The sequence below is a fragment of the Rhineura floridana genome, chromosome 9 (assembly GCF_030035675.1).
Source record: "Rhineura floridana isolate rRhiFlo1 chromosome 9, rRhiFlo1.hap2, whole genome shotgun sequence".
Lineage (NCBI taxonomy): Eukaryota > Metazoa > Chordata > Lepidosauria > Squamata > Rhineuridae > Rhineura > Rhineura floridana.
In genome coordinates, this window is record NC_084488.1 from 58,132,133 (window position 1) to 58,157,870 (window position 25,738).

At 41.5% G+C, this 25,738-nt stretch overlaps 1 protein-coding gene across 7 annotated transcripts in view; it reads right to left on the minus strand.

Moving 5' to 3' along the window:
- The window catches only part of RAPGEF2 (Rap guanine nucleotide exchange factor 2), a 301,620-nt gene that overhangs the window by 161,714 nt on the left and 114,168 nt on the right, over nucleotides 1-25,738 (minus strand). The window contains exon 1 of one of the 7 annotated variants that reach the window (XM_061584378.1): nucleotides 21,867-21,937. The exons of the other annotated variants lie outside the window; for them this stretch is intronic. The gene's annotated coding sequence lies outside the window, so the exon portion shown is untranslated. Of the gene's footprint in view, nucleotides 1-21,866; nucleotides 21,938-25,738 lie in introns of those variants that run through there. 7 annotated transcript variants of the gene reach the window in all.

Sequence of the window (25,738 nt, forward strand, 5' to 3'; positions counted from 1 at the left end):
ATCTCAGGGCCCGGGCAGGCTCATATAGGGAGATATGGTCTGACAGATAGCCTGGACCTAAGCCGTATAGGGCTTTATAGGTCATAACCAGCACTTTGAATTTTGTCTGGAAACAGACTGGCAGCCAATGGAGGTGTTGCAGCAGGGGAGTCGTATGGTCCCTGTAACCAGCCTCAGTTAACATTCTGGCTGCAGCTCGTTGCACCAACTGAAGTTTCCGAACAGTCTTCAGAGGCAGCCCCACGTAGAGCACGTTACAGTAGTCTAAGCAGGATGTAACTAAGGCATGTGTCACCGTGGCCAGATCAGACAACTCCAGGAACGGGCGCAGTTGGCGCACTAGTCTTAACTGTGCAAAAGCACTCCTGGCCACCACAGAAACCTGGGCCTCCAGGTTTAAGGCTGAGTCCAGGAGCACACCCAAACTGCAAACTTGCAACTTCAGGGGGAGTGTAACCCTGTCCAGCACAGGCTGAATCCCTATTCCCTGATCTGCCTTTCAACTGACTAGGAGCACCTCTGTCTTGTCTGGATTAAGCTTCAGCTTGTTCACCCTCATCCAGTCCACCACTGCTGTCAGACACTGGTTTAGAACCGAGACAGTTTCCTTGGAATTAGGTGGAAAGGAGAAACAGAGTTGGGTGTCATCTGCATACTGATGGCACCGAACTCCAAACCTCCAGACAACCTCTCCCAGCGGTTTCATGTAGATATTAAATAGCATGGGGGACAAAACTGAACCCTGAGGGACCCCACAGGCCAACAGCCAAGGAGTCAAACAGGAATCCCCCAGCACCACCTTCTGGGTTCGCCCGTCCAGGAAGAAACGGAGCCACCGTAAAACAGTGCCCCCAAGTCCCATCCTGGCAAGGCGACCCAGAAGGGTACCATGGTCGATGGTATCGAAAGCCACTGAGAGGTCTAACAGAGACACACTCCCCCTGTCGAGTTCTGTGCGTAGGTCAAAGCCGTCTCCGTCCCATAATCAGGCTTGAAACCAGACTGAAATGGATCTAGATAATCCGTTTCATCCAGGAATCCCTGGAGCTGGGAGGCCACCACACGCTCTATTACCTTGCACAGAAATGGAATATTAGACACTGGCCGATAATTATCGATAATCTAATCTGTGCCTCCCTACATATGTGGAATTTCAGGACTTTTTCTTCGTTAACAGGGATGCTCATACTTTCTACACCCCAGGGCCCACTTGAGATGGCTAAAAACTACTGAGGCCCACTAGTCACAAAACAGTGGTGTAGGAGCACAGCCAGTCAATAAATGGTAGGACAATTTGGCATAATCAGCTGGCAACTACTGACATCACTTTTTGCCCCTATGCAATCCGTCTCTGGAAATTGCTACATTCTTTTCCACAATGTTTTCCTTGTGGCAAGGAGTTCCATAATTCAGCTTTCCTCGAGTGAAGAACTGACATTTTGCTCCGGAGGTATTATGACTCAGTTTCCCCATTTTAGACAGAATCCACTGATCCAGAGGCTCTTTACTGCAGAAGGCTTGTTTTTTATATTTTCTTCTTCCTACCCTCAGATGATTATGCCCTGTCATGAACCTGTAATGGTCATGAGTTATTAAAAATCTAATAACAATACTTTGGCTGCAGTAAGGGACTCTGGGAGACGGTTACAGTTAGAAAAAACAAGCCTTTGTCAATTTGCAAATTTGAGTTTCACTTCCCAGCTGAAGATGGTTAGAGAAGCCTTAACAAGCTGCACCTGTTTATCTTTGCTGATTAGCAAGTGCCTGGTACCCAAGGTCATCCTTGGCCTGTACAGTTGGAAAACACAGTTGGGAGGGGGGCCTGAAGGCGCGAAAATGTGAGAAACATCGAGAAGAAAGTTACATCAGCCAATTCCTGATTGGTCAATTAATTTTGGACCGTTAGGATCCTTTTCCCTTAAGTATAGGGCTAGAGACCCATAGCCTTTGTTCTCTGTTCTCTGCCTATGCTGACTGGCACCAGAGTTCCAAACCTTTCTGCCTTATGGTTCCAGGGGTTGCTTATGGGAAGGCAACCTATGTCTGGTTCCATTGCTTTATGTTGAACATCCATCTCTCTTAGGAGAGGTGCCACGCAACCAACTACCTCGTGTGTAAGTAGTTAGGTGAGTTAGTTTGTTATTTTCTTGTTGTGTGTATGAATTCTCTTGTAAGAACCTAAACCCCTGTTGGGTGAATGGTCTTAAAGGATTACTTGCTGCTATTTTGTTATGTGCACTTATATATCTTAATAAAGCTACTTCTATTTAACCTGGTGTGTTCAATTGAGAGAAGGGGTGGTTCTGGATTCAGTGCCTTGACCAATCTCAGTCACTAACTACCAAAGAGGGTTAAGAAGTTAAAGGCTTGGATTTTAAGTGTTAAACCAGAGGTGCCTGGCAAGGAGTGTAACTGTGACTCTTGCCTTTTAGGACCTTGGTTTTATATATCTTCTGGGCTCAGAGATCCCCTGGCTCTGAGTGGACCAGTATACAGGGGTGGTGGCAGCCTACCTTCTACCTTGCAGGGTTGTTGTGAGCGTACACAGCCTTGGCAAGGGTGAAGTAATAGCTTTTTGGTTCCAGTCTCATTTCCCTAAGGGTGGGGGTCTGAGTCTGATGCATGAACCCAGTACCTTGAGGGTCTGGGGGTCACGACATGCCCCTCAAAGTTTTTTTCCGATCTCCTGTAATTTCTTCCCCCACCGTCCTCTTACATTCAACTTCTATCTTATTCTCCCTCCTGCTCCAACCGAACTGCCAGTTTCTTTCATCCCTCATCACTTCTTCCTCCTATAATAGCTTTCTTTATTACCAGTTTAATGATGATGATGATGATGATTGATTGATTTGAACAACAATAACAACAACAATCCTCATATCTCCTTTAACACCTAGCTCCTCAGAGGAGAAAGACTTTCCTTTCCCTTCTCTCCCCACCCCCCAAATGTTTCTGCTCCTGGCCTCCTTTACTTTGCATGCAAGGAATTGCTGGCATTGGTTGAACCAAAAGACTATGGCACAGCTTGGAAGCAGGGAAGGCAAGTGAGGAGGGCACTGGGCAGGCTGTGACACTGAGGCCCACCTGAAAGTTGCCCAAGGCCCACTGGTGAGTCTTGGCCCACTCTTTGAGAAATACTGCTTTATAACAACACTTTGTCGCATGTGGCATTCAACTGTGGGCAGATCTTACATCCAGCAGTGAGCAATTTTACATGATCCAATCCATTATATTCTTATTGCATACATACCATGCAAGCCAAGTTTAGATTATCAGTGAGAGATTCTAGGTGAACACAGGAAAGCTACAAGTAACCAACCACAAAAACTATTTATCTCTAGGCTCCTTCCCTACTTGTGAAGTTCCACCTAATTGTACCTCCAAATGGCATTCTGCTGACCCCATGTTGACCTCATTTAGACACAAGGTGAAATCCTTTTTGTTTACTTAGGCCTTTGGAATGTAATCAACCTTCTAGCTGACACTGCTAGAGAGCCAGTGTGGCATAGTGGTTAGAGTGTTGGACTACGACCTGGAAGACCAGGGTTCAAATCCCCGCATAGCCATGAAGCTCACTGGGTGACCTTGGGCCAGTCACTGCCTCTCAGTTTCAGATGAAGGCAATGGCAAACCACCTCTGAATGCCGCTTACCATGAAAACCCTATTCATAGGGCCGCAGTAAGTCAGAATCGACTTGAAGGCAGCCCATTTCCATTTTCAGCTGACACTGCTACTTTGTATATGTAGTTATCCCATTGTTAACAATATGTTCATTCTTGTGCTGTATTAGGCCTACTCTGTCATTTGCCAAGGCCTCAAAAGCACTGATGAAATGAGGGAATACGTTCACCATTGGGAATATGAGCACACACTGGGGAGATCTGGCCCAATCACGATTATCTGTCCTATGGGCGAAGAGAGGTGGCAATAGCTCCCAAGCTCCGTGGGGAACAGGTACTGGGACTTCTCTGGCTTCTGCCATATTGGCCAGGCTCTTTACTTGCACCCACTTGAGTGGAGGATTTCCTGCACTGCAACAGAATTCTCTGTGACCTGTCTCTCTGTTGTGCCTAAAAGAGGCAGGAAACCAGACCCCTCACCAAAAAGAAAGAAAGCAATCTCTCCTTCTGCCTGCCTACCTAAACAGTGTCAGGGAGGAAATAGGGGCTAGCCCCTCCTTCAAAAGGCTGAGGCAAATCAAAAACTTGGGATTAGGCTTTATGAGCACTTACTCAACATAACCTATGGGCTCTTTAGGCAGGGTTAGTCTGGAGAGTGGGGGTGGCTCCTCCTATAGGAGGAAGCAAGTTTGCATGGCTCTGCCTGTGGGTCCCAGTAGGAGGTACCAACCTGAAGGCGTTCAATACCTTCTAGGAGTGTCTCTGGTGAAATGTAAATGAATACTGACTTCCTCAACCTATCATCAAAGTAGGTTTTATCTGCTATGGCAAAAACCACAACCCATATTGGCACACAGGGCAAGGTATTTGACCTACTTGCTTTGAGAGTACCTTTTATGTACCTTGTGCACTGAGAAGTACTGGGGCAAAGCTATTTGGTTTAGTTTCCTTTTGATGAAAAATTCCACTAGATTATGGCAAGCATACAAGCACAGCCTATGGAAAGCTAGAATATTCCTGAATGAAGGCAGCAAAACTGCTGATCCTATACCAGTTTTAGAAAGTTACAATTATGATTCCCACATCCCCCCCACCCCCTTTCCTGGTTGCTTAAACTCACAGCTCTGTGTGTCCAACTCTGTCTCTCATATCAAACTGCAAGTCCTCCATTTCCCTGTCTCTCCAGTAGCTGAAGGGCATCACGTTCCAAACTAAAGAAATTTCCTGCCATTAGTTCCCATTCAGGAAATAACCACCAATGATCACTGACTATTAGAAAGCAATCAGCTTAGCAAAGTAAGGTCACCAAGCAACTATAAGCCTGCCACCTTCCCAAAAGAAGATCTGATCTCAATGCAAATTCAAACTGACTTGAAAACGACCAAGCTGTCCTCTCCCTAAAATGGAAAATTTGTTCAGAAATGAATCAAGCTATCATGGGCTAAAATGGGATACACTATAATGACAACAACAACAACAAATCTTGAAATAGTTCAGCTAACTTCCAAATCAATCCAAATATACTAATATCTCCCACAAATCCCGACCTCCCTTTTCCTTCCTCTCACTCACTAATCAAGGCCCCTTCATTCCACACATGCCATCCCGCATATCTTCTCCCCTCTAAAAAAACTCCTAAGCTATAAAATGGAAATGGACTGCTTTCAAGTCGATCCTGACTTATGGCGACCCTATGAATAGGGTTTACATGGTAAGCGGTATTGAGGGGGTAATTTACCATTGCCTCCCTCTGAGGCTGAGCGACAGTGACTGGCTCAAGGTCACCCAGTGAGCTTCATGGCTGTGTGGAGATTCGAACCCTGGTCTCCCAGATCATAGTCCAGCACCTTAACCACTACACCACACTGGCTCTCTGCCTAAGCTAGAAGGACTCCTGAAAACTGGGGGGGGGGAGCAAACACCCACTGGGATTGTGTTTGCCCCCACCAGCAGTTTTCCAAATACAAGCAGGGAGATGGATGAGCTTCTTCGTATCCCAGTGTTCTTCATCATCTGGATATCCGCCTGTTCCAATTCCTCATACTTACCCATACCCCCAGCTGAGGGAGTCACTTTCTAAATGCAGATGAAAAAGCTTTTCATAATTACGGCCCATTTTGGATCTATCAAGCCATTATCCCCAGCTATTAGTAAACAATCAGCCTAACAAAGGATGGTTGCTGGTTACCCGTGTCACAGATTATGTAAGTTCATTCAGATTTATGATAAGGTATTTGTTTGATATTTTCTATTTTGGATTTAATATATTTCATAAGGCTAATTGCCTGGGGGAAACGGGGAGAAGTAAATGTAAGTAATAAAGGATGAGACAGGGCTGGGCAGTCTTTGCCAAGGGAATTGGAATGTTGGGGAAAAGACAACTGGGGCACTTAGGCTGAGAGTGGAGGAAAAGAAGGAATTGGGGGGCTGAGGAAGAAGAAGGTGAGTTTGTGGAGTACATCTACTGAGGGGAGGCTGTGATCAAGTGCTAGAAGAGAACAGAAATGGGACAAAATCACGAGGGGGAAAAGCTGTAAGGTGCAGTGGGATCATGATGCAATGCCAAGCAGCATCATGAAAACACTGCTTCACAGAAGCAGCTGGGCAGCACCACAGCATCTTATAGAACTTTACTGGGGACAAGGACTGCAGTATTAGCTCACTGTATAAAAAAGGATGCAGCCTTGTAAGGATATTATATGCTAGAGAAAAATGATTCATTCCCTCATCTATAATTAAAGTTGTTTTAACTAAAGTGTTTGTGTAGGCTTCCACTCTCTTCCCAGAGTGCAAACTTGGACCACCTGTCACACCACAAAGAGCAACAGAATTATGCAAGCAGGCTCCATAAGATTGGTCATATAAACCAAAAAAGTCACTTGTGTAGTACAGCTATTCTACATGGGGAAAGGGGAATAAACAGTCTTAGTACAATAAACAATTAGTACAATAATGTTAAACCATGCCACTTTTGGGGGGAGGGGAATCTGTTCCTGCAACAGTGAGAAACCCTTGATTGTTCCCTTGCATCAGGTCCTACTTTTATCCCTAATGTGAGCCCATGCAACTCATGGAACATGTCATTTGGTTCCCAATGTTCATAACTGAAGCATACTGTTCTCCCTCCACCGTCTGGAAGCATACCAGTTGCTGGAAAAGCAGGAGGGGCTCATGTACTCATGTCCAGCTTGTGGGCTTCCCACAGGCATCTGGCTGGCCACTGTGAGATCAGGATGCTGGACTAGATGGGCCATTGGCCTGATCCAGCAGGCTCTTCTTATATTTCAGCTATCTTGAGGTAGAAACACCATGCCTGCTAAAACCATGTCTGTCAATTACTAAGACGAAACTATCATTTATGGTGAAAAACTGAATTTCATTTCTCCAATCGAAAGTGATCAGCAAATCAGTTAAGTTTACAGCTGAAACTAGTTTTTCAGCAAGATTAGGCAGCCATTTAAATACTAGATTATAGGTATTCATCACTGAACCGAATCTGCAGGGGGCCCAACATTTTACTTTTGCATTTCACTGCAAGTATGGTGTGGTGTAATGATTAAGGTGTTGGACTACGACCTGGGAGACCAGGGTTCGAATCCCCACACAGCCATGAAGCTCACTGGGTGACCTTGGGCCAGTCACTGTCTCTCAGCCTCAGAGGGAGGCAATGGTAAATTACCCCCTCAATACCGCTTACCATGAAAACCCTATTCATAGGGTTGCCATAAGTCGGAATCGACTTCAAGGCAGTCCATTTCCATTTCATGCTAGGCTAAACAGATGGACACAAGTATTTGAGTTTTTCTTCAGGACTACGATTCAAAGACTGACTGTGAACATCATGGGGAACAGACATGAATACCATATCAGAAGACAATATGATCTAATTCTGTAGTCCCTGTACCACCCATCTCCCTTCATGGATAGTTAGTCAAGCTCAATTCATGGCACCAATTAGCGATTAAGGATGCTGGGAAGAAGTGCAATAGTCAAATCTCTCCCACTCTCAAAATTTCCCTTTCACATCCCAGAACAACTCTTCCATACGAGTGAAACTATATACATCATTTTCACTAAACTGTATTAAAACTTCATAAAGTCACACAGGATCAGATAAAATTGCTCTGCAAGTGAAGTCAGGCACATGGGCTGTCAGTTGGACACCCCTTACCCTCAGGCAAATGAATATCACTGAAAGCCAGTGGTGTGGCAGAACAAAGCTGAGATTTTTTTCAGAGAAGTGATAATATCATTTTCCATATCGGGTAATCAATTGACCCTCCTTTCTCTACCAAATGAACAATGGGATGATAATGAGGCTTTCAAGTTTCTTTGTGACTAATTAGCATAGAGGAAGTCAGAGAATGAAGAAAAATAAGTAGAGCCTACATACTTCTTTTCTTTGATGAAGTTCCAATCTCATGCTAGGCTGTGAACACAAAGCGACGAACCCATGCCTGGAGGAGGAATGGGTTGATCTGTTGATCAGTTACAAGATCTCTTTGAAGCTGATTTTTTAAAAAATGCACTTAAGCTGATCCCACCTGGTTTTACAGTAAAAAGGGCGGAGCGTGACTACTGCCATGGGCCCTCATTTTCAGAAGAGAGAGGTGGAGATGCACTGGGACTGGCAGAACAGTGAGTGTATTTCTATCCCTAGTATCTTAAATGGCCAGTGCGCCAGTTGGCTGAAGATTTTTTTGTTAAAGTTCAATATGTTTTACAAGTTAAAGTACTACACTCAGAAGTAAGCATCACTTTTACTATAGCTTCAGACCCACTTCTGACACAGAATAGTTTGGTCACGCTGGTTGATGACCTATATCAGTAAGAAACAGAGAGAGAAGATGATCCTGTTTCTTCTTATCTCTTAGCATCTTTTCATACCATTGACCATGGTATTTTCTTCAAGAGGCTCTGTGGGTTGGGAATCAGAACATCAATAGTGCAAATGCCTCCTGACATAAATCCATTTTACTCTGGTGCCTGAAACTTAGCGGTGACAGTGCCTGCCTGATTCCTAACAGAGGGAGTTCCACAGAGTTGGGCCCACAATCATGAAGGCACAACTACTTGTTCCTCATCCACTGGTGGGGGCAGTGGGGGTGCTGTAGGGTTCCATCTTGTCCCCCATGGTATTTATCATGAATATGAGCCTGTTAAGTGTAGTCACCAGGGGATTTGGGACTCAATGCAACCAATATGCAGATTATATCCAACATTATTTCTCCATACTATTTGAATCAGATGAAGCTGTTTCAATGCCTGGAGGAAGGAGCTGAATAAGGACCAATAAGTTGAAGCTGAAGTCTGACAAGATGGAGCCACAAGATATTGATAGGTGTTTTTTGTGTCCAGGAATTCGGTGCATGGCCTGTTCTAGATGATGTCACACTCCCCAAAGGAGCACATTCCTTGCTTGTGGGTACTCTTAGATCCAGAATTGCCACTTGAGACCTGAGTGGCATCAGTGATAAGGAATGCTTCTCTCCAGCTCTGTCTAGTGCACCACTTACAACTGTACCTGTACAAGGATGGCCTTGCTGGTTTGTGGACTAGTAAAGCTCACATTTAGAATACTGTAACATACTCTCTGTAAGGCTATCCTCGAAAAAAATCTGGAAACTACAGTAAGTGCAGAATATGGCCTCCAGAATGCTGACTGATGCATTTGCATGGAGTCATAATGTATCTATTTTGCAAGATTTGCACTGGCCACCTATATGTTAATGGCCCAATTCAAGGAGTTAATATTGATGTAATAAAGCCCTCAACAACTTCCCCTTGTATCAGCTAGACAAGAACCTGAAGGAGTGTGTGTGAGAGAGATGATGAAACTTCTCTGAAGTGGCATCATTAGTGTGGAATTCTTTCCCCTTGGCGGCACGCGTGACCCCTATACTTCTGGGCTTCCGGCATCCAGTTGACTGTTTTTCAAATCATTCATTATTCTCAGCAACTCTCCAATTCCCCATCCCCCTTTTCTTACATTATTTTGTAACTTTTCTTTTTCTTTCAGTATCTTTAATACTTATTTTGCTTGTTTACTTTGTGTATGATAGTATGTTGTAGTAAATAACCACATTTCTTAAAAACAAAAGTTGTAGTTTTTGAAATTCCATTTGTTGTTTACCTGTGGAAAATTTCAATAAAATAAAATTGGAAAAGAAAAAAGACTTTTGTTCATTCAGACCTCTGGCACCAACTGATTTCATTCAAATTCTTAAAATTATAATTATTATTAACAGCGCTATGTTCATAGAAATGCTTCTCTTTAATTGTTGGCTTTATCAATTTTAATAATTTCATAATGCATTTATTTAGTGAGTTGTTTTCTGATTTATATATGCTGTAAAATGCCATGGGATCTACTTTTGATGGAAAGAAGTTTAAAAGCTGAATGAATGAGTAGCATAATAAAAATAATGGATGAACACTGTTGTCTTCATTTTGGACTCTTCTTGGGGGTCTCAGGAGCTGTCAGAAAGTGTTCCTGCACTTCAAATTTTTTAATCACACCACTTGTGAAAGTTGCACGTGTTTTCATAGCAATATAGCTTGGCATCTTACTATACTATCTGAGTCTGGCATAGATAACTTGACAACATAGACTGAAAGGGAATCAAAACAAAGCTTATTTCACCTTTTCCAGACAGATTCATACGGTGTAACTACTGTGCATTTAAGAAAGCCCACTAAAGAGAACACTTTCAGCAGACAGAATCAAAGCATTCTGAACTTGCTAGAAAAAGTCACATTAATTGTATAATTAATTTTATTACAATGTTCACTTAAGAATAAAATGCTCCATATGGTTCTATAAAAAGAAAATGGTTTCCAAGGGAACAAACGTATTTGCTCCACTAATTGTTCTGAATATAAAATATACCCTCTAGCTACACTATTTTCAAAATTGACTTTAAAGGCATGGTCGAGACAATGTTCCATTTCATCTCTTCAGACTCAGATTTATTGCTTATTGACTAAACAGAACATACACATAATAATCATAGAAACAATATGAAGCAATAATAAACATCAGAATGAGTACATATAAAACGTATTACCATGAAAACTGATTACAAACATCCTCTCATGGAGTCAGGGCAATGTATACTAATATATATTATTGTGTGCCCCCCCAATCTCTGAGCAGTGAGATTTCAGGGGTCCCTGCTCTCATCCAGGTTTTGGTTTCCTTTGGGAAGAAGGTCAGTGGAGACTGTGGTATGTTTATGAAATATAGTTTATTTACACACATTCCAACCTGAGCTTAGGATGGAGGGATTCAAGGCATCAGCAGTCCAATATCCAGCTTCCCCATTGTTGTTACAGGAGGCATCCTAAAGCCATGGTGTAGAGAGACAGCCTCGCTGCCTGCCTCCAGCTCCCAGCCTTTCTCTAGGCTTCTAAAACACACTCAAAGCACAAACCTGTGCTATCTGCCAGGAAGGGGGGGAAGGCTCTCCTGAAGAATTTCAATGACAAAAGGGTCTTCCTGGCCCATTCACCAGTTGCTGGGCACCTAATAGACCAATTAACAACCTGGCCACGCTATTAGCTTAACAAAAGAAACTCATCTGGCAGTAGAGCCAGCCCCTCCCCCAAGGCACAGGATTCCAAATCAGAGGCTGGAAGCAGACCCACAGGAATCATCCATTCCAACCCCCAAACTCACAACACTATGATCTTCAGAAGCAGTCAATGACTTCCGCTTTTCCAGGGCCAGTTTAACAAATCTGGCAGTTCTATATGATCTCTTAAGGCTACAATCATATAAGCACTTATAAGGGAACCAGCCCAACTGAACACAGTGGGTCCTACTCCACAACAGACATGCATAGGATTAAGAACATAAGAACATAAGAAGAGCCTGCTGGATCAGGCCAGTGGCCCATCTAGTCCAGCATCCTGTTCTCACAGTGGCCAACCAGGTGCCTGGGGGAAGCCCGCAAGCAGGACCCGAGTGCAAGAACACTCTCCCCTCCTGAGGCTTCCGGCAACTGGTTTTCAGAAGCATGCTGCCTCTGACTAGGGTGGCACAGCACAGCCATCATGGCTAGTAGCCATTGATAGCCCTGTCCTCCATGAATTGGTCTAATCTTCTTTTAAAGCCGTCCAAGCTGGTGGCCATTACTGCATCTTGTGGGAGCAAATTCCATAGTTTAACTATGCGCTGAGTAAAGAAGTACTTCCTTTTGTCTGTCCTGAATCTTCCAACATTCAGCTTCTTGGAATGTCCACGAGTTCTAGTATTATGAGAGAGGGAGAAGAACTTTTCTCTATCCACTTTCTCAATGCCATGCATAATTTTATACACTTCTATCATGTCTCCTCTGACCCGCCTTTTCTCTAAACTAAAAAGCCCCAAATGCTGCAACCTTTCCTCGTAAGGGAGTCGCTCCATCCCCTTGATCATTCTGGTTGCCCTCTTCTGAACCTTTTCCAACTCTAGAATATCCTTTTTGAGATGAGGCGACCAGAACTGTACACAGTATTCCAAATGCGGCCGCACCATAGATTTATACAACGGCATTATGATATCCGCTGTTTTATTTTCAATACCTTTCCTAATTATCGCTAGCATGGAATTTGCCTTTTTCACAGCTGCCGCACACTGGGTCGACATTTTCATCGTGCTGTCCACTACAACCCCGAGGTCTGTCTCCTGGTCGGTCACCGCCAGTTCAGACCCCATGAGCGTATATGTGAAATTAAGATTTTTTGCTCCAATATGCATAATTTTACACTTGTTTATATTGAATTGCATTTGCCATTTTTCCGCCCATTCACTCAGTTTGGAGAGGTCTTTTTGGAGCTCTTCGCAATCCCTTTTTGTTTTAACAACCCTGAACAATTTAGTGTCATCAGCAAACTTGGCCACTTCACTGCTCACTCCTAATTCTAGGTCATTAATGAACAAGTTGAAAAGTACAGGTCCCAATACCGATCCTTGAGGGACTCCACTTTCTACAGCCCTCCATTGGGAGAACTGTCCGTTTATTCCTACTCTCTGCTTTCTGCTTCTTAACCAATTCCTTATCCACAAGAGGACCTCTCCTCTTATTCCATGACTGCTAAGCTTCCTCAGAAGCCTTTGGTGAGGTACCTTGTCAAACGCTTTTTGAAAGTCTAAGTACACTATGTCCACTGGATCACCTCTATCTATATGCTTGTTGACACTCTCAAAGAATTCTAATAGGTTACTGAGACAGGACTTTCCCTTGCAGAAGCCATGCTGGCTCTGCTTCAGCAAGGCTTGTTCTTCTATGTGCTTAGTTAATCTAGCTTTAATCATACTTTCTACCAGTTTTCCAGGGACAGAAGTTAAGCTAACTGGCCTGTAATTTCCGGGATCCCCTCTGGATCCCTTTTTGAAGATTGGCGTTACATTTGCCACTTTCCAGTCCTCAGGCACGGAGGAGGACCCGAGGGACAAGTTACATATTTTAGTTAGCAGATCAGCAATTTCACATTTGAGTTCTTTGAGAACTCTTGGGTGGATGCCATCCGGGCCCGGTGATTTGTCAGTTTTTATATTGTCCATTAAGCTTAGAACTTCCTCTCTCGTTACCACTATTTGTCTCAGTTCCTCAGAATCCCTTCCAGCAAATGTTAGTTCAGGTTCAGGGATCTGCCCTATATCTTCCACTGTGAAGACAGATGCAAAGAATTCATTTAGCGTCTCTGCAATCTCCTTATCGTTCTTTAGTACACCTTTGACTCCCTTATCATCCAAGGGTCCAATTGTCTCCCTAGATGGTCTCCTGCTTTGAATGTATTTATAGAATTTTTTGTTGTTGGTTTTTATGTTCTTAGCAATGTGCTCCTCAAATTCATTTTTATCATCCCTTATTGTCTTCTTGCATTTCTTTTGCCACAGTTTGTGCTCTTTCTTATTTTCTTCATTTGGACAAGACTTCCATTTTTTGAAGGAAGACTTTTTGCCTCTAAGAGCTTCCTTGACTTTGCTCGTTAACCATGCTGGCATCTTCTTGGCCCTGGCGGTACCTTTTCTGATCTGCGGTATGCACTCCAGTTGAGCTTCTAATATAGTGTTTTTAAACAACTTCCAAGCATTTTCCAGTGATGTGACCCTCTGGACTTTGTTTTTCAGCTTTCTTTTTACCAATCCCCTCATTTTTGTGAAGTTTCCTCTTTTGAAGTCAAATGTGACCGTGTTGGATTTTCGTGGCAATTGGCCAGTTACATGTATGTTTAATTTAATAGCACTGTGGTCACTGCTCCCAATCGGTTCAACAACACTTACATCTCGCACCAGGTCCCGGTCCCCACTGAGGATTAAGTCCAGGGTTGCCGTCCCTCTGGTCGGTTCCATGACCAACTGGTCTAGGGAATAGTCATTTAGAATATCGAGAAACTTTGCTTCTTTGTCATGACTGGAACACATATGCAGCCAGTCTATGTCCGGGTAGTTGAAGTCACCCATTACTACCACATTTCCTAGTTTGGATGCTTCCTCAATTTCATATCTCATCTCAAGGTCTCCCTGAGCATTTTGATCAGGGGGACGATAGATCGTTCCCAGTATTAAGTCCCTCCTGGGGCATGGTATCACCACCCACAACGATTCTGTGGAGGAGTCTGCCTCTTTTGGGGTTTCGAGCTTGCTGGATTCAATGCCTTCTTTCACGTATAGAGCGACTCCGCCACCAATACGTCCTTCCCTGTCCTTCCGATATAGTTTATATCCAGGGATAACCGTATCCCACTGGTTTTCTCCATTCCACCAGGTCTCCGTTATGCTCACTATATCAATTACAGTATCTTTATATGCCATCATACCAGCTCAGAAAAACCTAATCTTTCCTTCTCTCTATTCTTCCAGACAATCTGTGTATGTATGTATGTATGTATGTATGTATGTATGTATGTATGTATGTGTGTATATATATATATATATATATATATATAAATAATACAAAGAAAGAATCCAACATGAGTGATCAAGTACAGAAAATGTTTGCTGGCAATACTTTCTATCTTGCATACTGGAAACAGACGTGTAGCAGAAGCTTACCAGGAATCTGCATTGCTTGCCTCCAAACCATGCAAAGCCTTAACATTAAAAAAAAATCTTGTTATTTAGAAGAACTAAAAAGACAACGTAGTAATAAAATATGGTGAGAACACTCACATGAACAAATTGTAGACAAAAAAGCAATCTGTCCAATTTTCCCATGTTAATTAAAAATATCATGACATCAACAGGTCAAGAGAAGTTTCTTCATTCAAGCCTTCTACTCACAAATATCCTCATTGTTGGATATGCTACAATACACACAAGCAATTCAAAAATTTCCACAAAAAAGTTACAGTAACTAGGCATGGAAGCATCTGTCAGTATTCATTATTGCTCCTTTGCCCTTGCTGGGCCTCTGCATTCCAAGTTTTCATGTCAGTCCAACTGTGTGGAATGTTATTCATCACGAGCATAAATGCTGCAAAACCTGCACCAAATAAAAATATACCACCCAAAATTGTCGTAAAAAAATAAAGCCAAGGTTTATTTAGCATTTTCATAATGCATTAATCCCATGGGATTTTAAAAGTTAAAAGAATTTGTATTGAAGTCAAATTTTTATGTAATGCTTTTTGACATTTTAAAACTATGGTGCAAGTCAAAATTAACTTGTGAATTCAAGCTATAATAGATACAAATGACTAAAAAATAAAAGGTAAGATGCAAGAAGGAAAACAACCTATAAATGCATATATTTACCAAGTTTCTGTAAACCTAAAATCACTAAAAGCTTCAAAGGTTTTTAAGCAAAACTTTTTTTTACACATCAGCTGTGTTCAGACACACAAATTTTGTCTTCATAACCCAATATGCCTGAGTTTCAAGCACCCAACTGCAGCCCTCTTTTTCATAATACATAAAAATCAAACAATGTTGTCACACTGCAGTTCACTTGGAAACAGGCAGGTGGTGCTGCAAACTACAGCATGAGAAGTGGTAGATGGGCAGCCCAGGCAAGCCATAGAAGGACAGCTAGAACAGGCTGCAGCAGTCCACCAGCTCCGATGGCTCTTCACTTGCCAGCCTTAAGGCCCCTGCCTCCAGGAACCAGATCCCATGTCAGCCAGCATCGCTACTAGGCACCCTCATCCACTCCAGCTCGCTTGGAGATGCACTGCTTCTGCTGCCACTTGGCCAATTAGAAAGAAGAGACAGATCGGCAGGAGGTGTAAAAAGTGTAAAAAGGAGAAAAGTGGCCAGAAGTAGCAGCCAGCTGGCCTGGTAATCCACTACTGCAGCCGTTGCTGATCGCCAGGCTGGCCTGCTACCACTTCTGGCCACCTTCCTCCTTCCCTCACTGCTCCTCCTGCCAGACCAACTCTTCATCATAATCAGTCGGGTGGCAGAACAATGCACCTCCTGACATTGAGGGGCAAAGGAGAAGCAGGGGGTATCAAAAAAGGCTTTTGGTGAGCTCAAAGGGGATGAGAGTGGGTGGTTTGGGCAAGCTCTAAGGAGATACAAAGCCAACAGGGGCAGCAGCCCTAGTACATTAATATATTTGTGAGTTTCTCATCTACTCTGTACATAGATGGATATTCTTATGGCACAGCATGCTTCCCCTCATTGAATAGCAGCCAACCCATTTACTAAAAACGCTTCAGTGCCTAAGGGAATAATAAAGTCTTACCACTATACATTAAATAATGAAGTGTGACTGTGATAGCTGGCTATCAAAGTCCACTCTGACAAACTCCATAAAGAGACACTCCAGTCTTGCATACAGGAAACAGGTTTTATGAAAAGCTCAGAACACACACTTAAATAAGGAATGCTAGACAACGCACTTGGCTGATTGAATACTTCTCACCTGTGCTTAGCAAGCAATTCAAGTATCTTAAAAAGACATTACACCACATCTCCGTTTCATAACAAAACACATAAAAAACAATAAAATATTTAACATATCAAAACACAAAAATAAAAGAATAATGAAGATCATTATAATGGGGCAAGAGGTCACCAGTACTTAGCCCACCGCTGAGGATGGTCTTTACCACCATCCTTTCTCAAGGGACATAGTCCCTAAATCTTGCTGGTAAAATGACAGGTCTGCCTCGAGATGTTACACATACAGGAAGCTTTTCTTTAACATGGGAAGCACTTGTCTCCTGAGATACGATGTTGTCCTCATTAGCGTCTTTGGCGTTACTTACAGAAGGAGTGGCATTGTCAAAAGGATTGTTCAGTTGAGTATTCTGTTCCATGGCAAGACATTCATCCTGCCCTGAACACATATTATCATGCTTTTCAGATGTCTGCTGTTGAAGCTTTAAATGACGTCTATTGCGCTGATACTTACGACTGTCTGGTGTCATTACTTGATACGAATGAGGCTGCTCACATTTCCCTGTAACAGTAGCAGGGAGCCAACCTTCGTTAGACTCTATCAATACTGAATCCCCTGCTTCTAGGGCCTTAAGATGCTTTGCTGTACGGTCATAAAAGTGTTTTTGTCTATCCTGTATTTTCTGAAGACCCCTGCGTACACCAATGGGTATCTTGGGATATAATAGATTAATTATCACTGGAAGTTTACTCCTAAGCATCCTGCCCATCAACATTTGAGCAGGTGAATATAACATTCCAGTGACTGGTGTATTGCGATATTCCAACAATGCCAAATGTGGGTCCACCTGAGCATCCTCTCCCTTTTTAAAAAGCTGTTTAATAGACTGAATTGCTCTTTCAACCATTCCATTGGATTGCGGATACCCTGGGCTGCTAAAACATTGTTCAAACCCCCAATCATAAGCAAACTGTTGAAACTCTTTACTAGCAAATGGCATATTATCACTCACAACTATCTTTGGAATTCCATGACGAGCAAACACAGTTTTAAGCTTAACAATCACAGTTCTTGCTGTCTTGTCAGGCAAGTTCAATACTTCTGAAAAATAATCAATCAAAAGAAGAAAAGGAGAAGAACCATATTCAAAAATGTCCATACCCAACTTCTGTCATGGTAATTCAGTGGCACCTTTTGATTACGTGGAGCATACCGAACACAAACAGAACAATTTCCAACCACCTTCTCAATATCATTAGACATACTGGGCCAGTACATCAATCCTCTTGCCCTAGCTTTAGTTCTCTGAATACCTTGATGAGAATCATGAAGTTGCGAGAGGACACCTTGTCTTTGAGACACAGGAATAACTACCCTGTCCCCCAAATAAACAATATCATCTTGACAATGTAAAGAGTCTTTCATAGGCCAAAAAGGCTTTGCAACAGGAGAAACATCTCTCAGATACTGTGGCCATCCATTCTTTATGAGGGCTGCCACTACTTGAAGTTGAGGATCTTGTTTGGTGGCTTCCTGTATAGTAGCCACTCCCCTTGTATGCATGGCCAGCGTACCCAATCCATGTATCACTCTCTCACCGACCACTTACAGGAAGATCCACAGTAGCTCGAGACAATGTATCAGCAAGATGCATAAGCTTACCTGGGGTGTACACTATATTAAGTTAATACCTCTGAAGTTATACAAGCATACACTGCAAACGAGCAGGAGCACTACCAATTGGCTTTTTAAAAATTGCTTCTAAGGGTTTATGATCAGTCTGACCTAAAACAATTTTACCAAACACATACTGATGGAATTTTCTCATTGCATACAAAACTACAAGCAATTCTTTCTCTATCTGAGCATAATTTTGCTCTGATGAGCTAAGTGATCTCAAAGCATAACACTGGTCTATTCTCCTGAAACAAACATGCTCCAAGACTATCTTTTGACGCATCAGCTTGTACAGTAACTGGTTTGGTAATAGCAAAGTATTGGAGTACAGGTGCCTGACACAGTTGCTGTTTAATCAGTTCAAAAGCTTTCCGATGTTCTGGCATCCATTGAAACAATATATCCTTTCTTAACAAGTTTCACAAGGGTGCTGTCAATTCTGCCTCCCGTGGAATATATTTTGACAGATATTGCACAGATCCCAAAAATCTGAGCACACCTTGTCTATCTTGCGGATGTATCATATCTCAGATAGCCTTGACTTTGTCATCATCTGGTCAAACTCCCTGAGCAGTCACTATTTGACTCATATATTTCACTGAGTCGACTTTCAATTGCATCTTATCCTTATTAAACTTGATATTATCAGCATGCATTGTCTTCATAACTTAATTAAGAATCTGATCATGCTGTTCCGATGTCTCTGCTGCAATGATCATATCATCAGCTATCATGTACACCCCTCTTATATGGCCAAAGGTTTCCTGATTTTTCTGTTGGAACACCTCACTAGAAGATTTAAGTCCAAATGGCAAACGATGGAAACAATACCTTCCCCATGGTGTATTAAATTTCACCTGCCAATATCCATCTTTCTCATCTAAGATGGTAAAAAATTCATTCCAGCTAAATGGCTCAAAACATCCTCTGTTGTAAGAATGGTATAATGCTGTCTATGAACTGCTTTATTCAAATCACAAGGGTCAAGACATATATGCAACTTCCCATTCTTCTTTTCTGTAATAACCAGATTACTGACCCACTCTGTAGGACCCATTATTTATTTATTTTATTTATTTATTGCACTTGTATACCGCCCCATAGCCGAAGCGGTTTACAGCAATCAAAAACATTAAAACAAATATACAATTTAAAACACATATTTTTAAAACAATTTAAAACACAATTTTAAAATTTAAAACAATATAAAAACAATTTAAAACACATGCTAAAATGCCTGGGAGAAGAGGAAAGTCTTGACCTGGCGCCAAAAAGATAACAGTGTTGGCACCAGGCACCCGGAGGAGGGCCTTTGATCTTGAACGTAGTGTACGGGTGGGTTTGTATTGGGAGAGGCATTCCATCAGGTATTGTGGTCCCAAGCTGCGTAAGGCTTTATAGGTCAAAACCAGCACCTTGAATTGAGCTCAGAAACATAAAGGCAGCCAATGCAAGCAGGCTAGAATCGGTTTTATATGTCCGGAACATCTGGTCCCTGTTACCAATCTGGCCGCTGCATTTTGCACAAGCTGCAGTTTCCGCACCGTCTCAAAGGCAGCCCCATGTAGAGTGCATTGCAGTAATCTAATTTGGAGGTTACCAGAGCATGGACAACTGAAGCCAGGTTATTCCTGTCCAGATAGGGACATAGTTGGGCCACCAACCGAAGTTGGTAGAAGGCACTCCGTGCCACCAAGGCTACCTGAGCCTCAAGTGACAAGAGATGATTCTAGGAGAACCCCCAAGCTACAAACCTGCTCCTTCAGGGGGAGTGCAACCCCATCCAGAACAGGTTGGACACCCACCATCTGTTAAGAAGAACCACCCACTAGCTGCATCTCAGTCTTGTCTGGATTGAGCCTCAGTTTATTAGCCCTCATCCAGTCCATTGTCGCAACCAGGCACCGGTTCAGCACACTGACAGCCTCACCTGAAGAAGATGAAAAGGAGAAACAGAGCTGCGTGTCATCAGCATACCGATGGCAACACACTCCAAAGCTCCAGATGACCGCACCCAACGGTTTCATGTAGATGTTGAACAGCATGGGGGACAGAACTGACCCCTGCGGAACCCCATACTGGAGAATCCAGGGTGCCGAGCAATGTTCCCCAAGCACCACCTTCTGGAGGTGACCTGCCAAGTAGGAGTGGAACCACGCCAATGCAGTACCTCCCACTCCCAACTCAGCTAGTCTCCCCAGAAGGATACCAAGGTCGATAGTATCGAAAGCCACTGAAAGATCAAGGAGAATTAACAGAGTCACACTCCCCCTGTCTCTCTCCCGACAAAGGTTATCATACAGGGTAACCAAGGCTGTTTCCGTGCCAAAACCAGGCCTGAAACCCGCCTGAAATGGATCCAGATAATCAGTCTCATCCAAGAGTGTCTGGAGCTGGCCTGCAACCACTCGTTCCAGGACCTTGCCCAGGAATGGAACATTTGCTACCCATAACTCTAGATATTACTCCAGCACTCTCCATCTGTCCCAAAACCTCCTTTAACCTGTCCAATATTGCAAAAGGCACCTTCCAACATCCATGAATAACAGGAGCCACTGCTGGATCAATATGGATGTGGTGAGCACCCTCAAATTCGCCAAGACCTTCAAAAACATCAGAATATATGGCAAGTAACCGCTCTTGTGTTAAAGTTCAACTGTGTGCACACTATCAACCCGACGAACCAAATCCAGAGTCTCACAGGCAGCCCTGCCCAATAAAGGAAGAGAAGAGCTATCTATTACATAAAATAGTAATCTAGCTGCTCCTCTTGGTTATGACAATCAAGGACAATAGTTCCCAAAGGCTTTATATGCGCTCCACCATAAGCCACAAGCCTTACGTCACTTTTAGTTAGCATTTTCTTGCCTGGTAACTCACGAAATATGTGCAGTGGCAAAACATTCACCTCAGCTCCTGTATCCAGTTTGAATTTTACTGAAAGTCCTCGCAGAATTATGTCAACATACCATCCCACACACTTGGCTTGCAGGTACACCAGTAGTCTCATGAGCTAATTCTCCTATAAACAAACTGTTTAAATGAAGCTCATGGATTTGATATCCTTGTTCTTTGTTGAAACGTGATGGTTTTACTTTACATACTCTGGCATAATGATTTTTTATGCCACGTTTATGACAAATCTTTCCAAATGCTGGACAATTTCGAGGCTTATGCACTGTACCACAAGAGCACTTATTATTTCTAGTTTGTTCATATCTGCATTTAGATTGTGCCCTCTCAGGTCCAAGGGCCTGTACTGGCATCTCCTCACAATCCTTATCAGTTACATGTACTACATGCAACTCCTTGCCATATATTGAGGAAGCTGACATAGTCTGTAGTTGAGCTCTCGTTATTTCTTCTAGACGACATATTTCAGTTGCTTTCTCCAAAGTAAGATTAGGGTCCCTCAGCAATTTTTCCTTTAATTTCTCCTCCTACACACTAAACACGATCTTATCCCTTACCATATCATTAAAAGCCAAACCAAATTCACAGTTACTGGCTTTAAGTTTAAGTTCAGTAACAAACTGTTCAATGGTTTCTCCATGTGTCTGTGAATGATTCCAGAAAGAACATAGTTCAAATACCACATTCTTACGAGGAGTACAATATATCCTAAATTGTTCAAGAACTTCTGCTACATCTTTTGGGCCCTCTTCAGAGAAAGTAAAAGTATTATAAACTGCCAGCTCTTCTTCTCCCACACAGTGCAACAATATAGCTACTTGCCGTTTCTTAGAAACATTATCAACTCCAGCAGCAGTATGATATAGCTGAAAAGCTTGCTCCCAGCGTTTCCAGTTCTCAGCCAAATTGCCTTGCAAAGCAAGTGGAGGTCAAAATCAGTCCATGTTTACAGCTACTTAAGCTGATAATTTGTGTGCAAAAATACACCAACAGACCCTCATTCAAAAAAAGAGGGGGGGGAATCCAAATCAACTTCTGACACCATGTGATAGCTGGCTATCAAAGTCCACTCTGACAAACTCCATAAAGAGACACTCCAGTCTTGCATACGGGAAACAGGTTTTATGAAAAGCTCAGAACATACACTTAAATAAGGAATGCTAGACAAGGCACTTGGCTGATTGAATACTTCTCACCTGTGCTTAGCAAGCAATTCAAGTATCTTAAAAAGACATTACACCACAGTGACTATTAAACATCTACAAAACAACCAATGAGGACAAGCCTCAAATGCAGCATATTTTAATAGCAAGAGGTAAAATGTTTACCCCCTCAGAGCTTGGAAAAGTTACTTTTTTGAACTACAGCTCCCATCAGTCCTAGGCAACATGGCCACTGGATTAGGCTGATGGGAGCTGTAGTTCAAAAAAGTAACTTTTCCAAGCTCTGCCCATACTCTACTTGCCAGCTCAAAGCTTGTTTATCCAAACAAACTAGCCATAAGCAGACAGATGGAAGCTTGAATTAGGTAGGGCAGATTAATATTGATCTAAGGCCAAACTTAAAACAGACATCCTTATTGCTTTAAGTTTTTTAATTAAATTCCATAATTAAACATGAACTAACACTTTGCAATCTTATGCACACTTGCCTGGGAGTATGCTCAACTAAACATAGTGGTACATAATTCTGAGTATGCATATGATTGTGCTGCACTTTTCCCCCCCTGTTGGAACAGATTCAATGGTAGTTCTTTGAAGACACATACTCAATAAAGGATTTCTAAAACTGCAGCAACTTATGTCTCAACAGAACGTAAACTCCATCCACTGCCATTCAGATCAGCTAGGCTATGCCATAATGATTGGTCATAAGCCTCTCGATGAGACAAGAGCAGCAAGAGGGGCTTTCTCATCACAAGATGAAAAAGCTCAAGCAGTCCTTGGGCCAGACCAAAAATCAGTATCATGTAAAGTGACAAAACTTCATTACGATTTATTTGAAAGGTGTACAACTCTTGATTGTATTTTCATGTGACAGCCCATTATGACTGGTTGCTTAAGCTGTTTATGATGTCATCAAGATGGCCAAAGCCATCTTTTTCTAACTTCCCTAATTTTTCTAATTTAAGCTATAATGTGTGAACAATGTCAGATTTAAATTTTTTAAACTGCATTGGAAAGCTAATGATGAGTTTACCTGATCCAGGTATCTATCTAAAGTATATCTGAAAACTGTAGGGTACTGTTCTATCTTTCCAACAAGCCACATCATTAAAAAATTAATTTTGATGTGCCAAAGTTAGACACATTTGAATGTATCCACGTTATATAATTTTACCCAATGTACAGATAAGTTAACTTAGTGTTATTGCAAAGAAAAATCTAGTAGTTTTGTGAGTTCAGCAAATGTTCAATATGATTAAATTTTTATTTACAAATGTTATGTTATCATTTCACTACTGCTAACACTAAATCTTTTATTAAGTTTAATTTTAATGTTTGTCACCATTGCAGTCATCTAGTTCAACTGCAAAATCTACACCTGTCTTTTTCTGATTGTTACATGACTATAGTTGGCACAAAAAGTTCATAGTGTAGATCATTTACAGAACTAGTGCAGGTAGCTGGAGCATACATTTGACAGGTGAATTGCTGTTACTTCTCAAACATCTCTGTAGAGATTTTCCATCACTTCCATGGTTGACTGAACATCTTCTAGTAGTTATACTCTCTCAGTAGGTTCAAGGGAGTTACCTTACCCCAAACCTGCAAAAACACTCACACTGTCACAGCTAGTGAAGGCATGTAATCCAATGAGGGCATCAGACACATTCTGTCTAATTGAATGTGTAGTTTGTTCATATAATATGTTATCAATATGTCAATTTTCAGCTCTTGGCCCTTGGCCTAAAGCAGGAAAATAGCCTGAAGCAAACACTATTGTTTGTAAAGAATGAGTCTAAGAAATCTATTATCTTGTAAAGTCTCCAGTCCTTGGAAATGCTATTCTTTTCAATGGTGCTTGCACAGGCACACTTCATTTGGGACTCAGGTGTGTTGTATAGCAAAACAAGGAGACAAGAGCAATCAATTGCTATGATATCTTATTCATAGAAACCAAGTTATAAAAAGGTCTCTTTCATATTTGGAAGTGACTAGCACTTTCAAAACACAATAAAAGGATGTCAAAAATCCTGCAAAAGTATGTAGCCATAGCTGCTCTGTACCGAAACCTTCTCATTTAACAACAAATTCATATTCTGTTCTAAATGCAAAACTTAAAAGTAAAAAATGATTATCAAAATAGCTGTGCAACTAATACTATATCCCCAATTTGGGTTTGTGCTTATGTTTTTCTAACAGAGGCTACTACACCATAATAGATCACAAGTAACATTTGAAATAAAAAAGGAATTCAAAAGCAGTTTATAAATATGTAGGGAATGTGCTGTGCAAAGTAAAACAATCTCATTGGAAGATCAAATCTTTTCAAATTGAAGCAACTCTAGTTCCTAATTTCAGCAGATCTGTTTCAAATATTCTACACTAGCATAAAATTAACTTGAGTCCTACATGGTTATATACTGTGTTAAAAATATTATGTTCTATATGCTGGGTTCAAACAAAGTCATGAAAACAAATAAAATGCAAAAACTAATAAGATAATCTGACAAATACTGATCCTGAACAAACAGATAACATCATTATTCGTTTTATATATTAATATCCCACCCTTCCTTCAAGAAACTCAGAGCTGCATTTTTAACCTCGCAATACTATTGCAAGCCAGGATTAAGCCATGGCATTGCTATTTACTCCTGTCTCAGAAGAGTAGTGATTTTAAGCTGGGTTAATTTAAGTGGTTCTCTAATGCTACTCTAACTTTTTCCATATGTGGAAGATCTTTTTTTTTTTTTTTTTTTTTTCAATAATTTTTATTCAGATTTTCATAAAACATACAAGACAAAATCATAAAACATTCAAAGACAAAAAACAAAATCAAAAATAGTTAAACAAAAAGAAAAAAAGGAAAAAAAAACAAAAATAAAAAATAAAGAGTAAAATATTGACTTCCCATTTGTCAAAGATCAAATCAGTTATAAGTCTATAATATATAACAATCCTGTCTCTTAAGTCATATTATAAAATCACTTTCCTCCAGTAGTTATCTTACTTAATCATCAAATCTCATAAACATTACTTTATTCTTTCCACAAAAAGTCAAAGAGAGGTTTCAATTCTTTAAGAAATATATCTATCAATTTTTTTTCCAGATAAGCATATCGATTAATCCATCTCATTACTAATTATGATAATCTTATTGTCATAACCATAGTCAAAATAAACATTTCAATTAATCCATCACATCAGAATCTGTTAAGTTCAGTAATTTCAGTAGCCATTGTTCTATTATCCCTATTAGTTCCATTTTCCATCTTCCATCTTCAGTAGTCTTGTTAAGTCCAGTAATTTCAGTATCCAATCTTCCATTATCAGTATTCCATAATAATCTTGCTGTCAAAGCCATAGTCATATAGTAAGAGTCTGATGGGAATTACCTCTATCCCAAATATTTTCTTGCCATCCATTCTGAATAGGTTGCTGAAATACTGCTGTAAAATCATATCTCTGTTCTTTTTTTCAAAATACACTGGGTCATCTCTTGAAAGTTTTTCCATTGTCACATGGCTG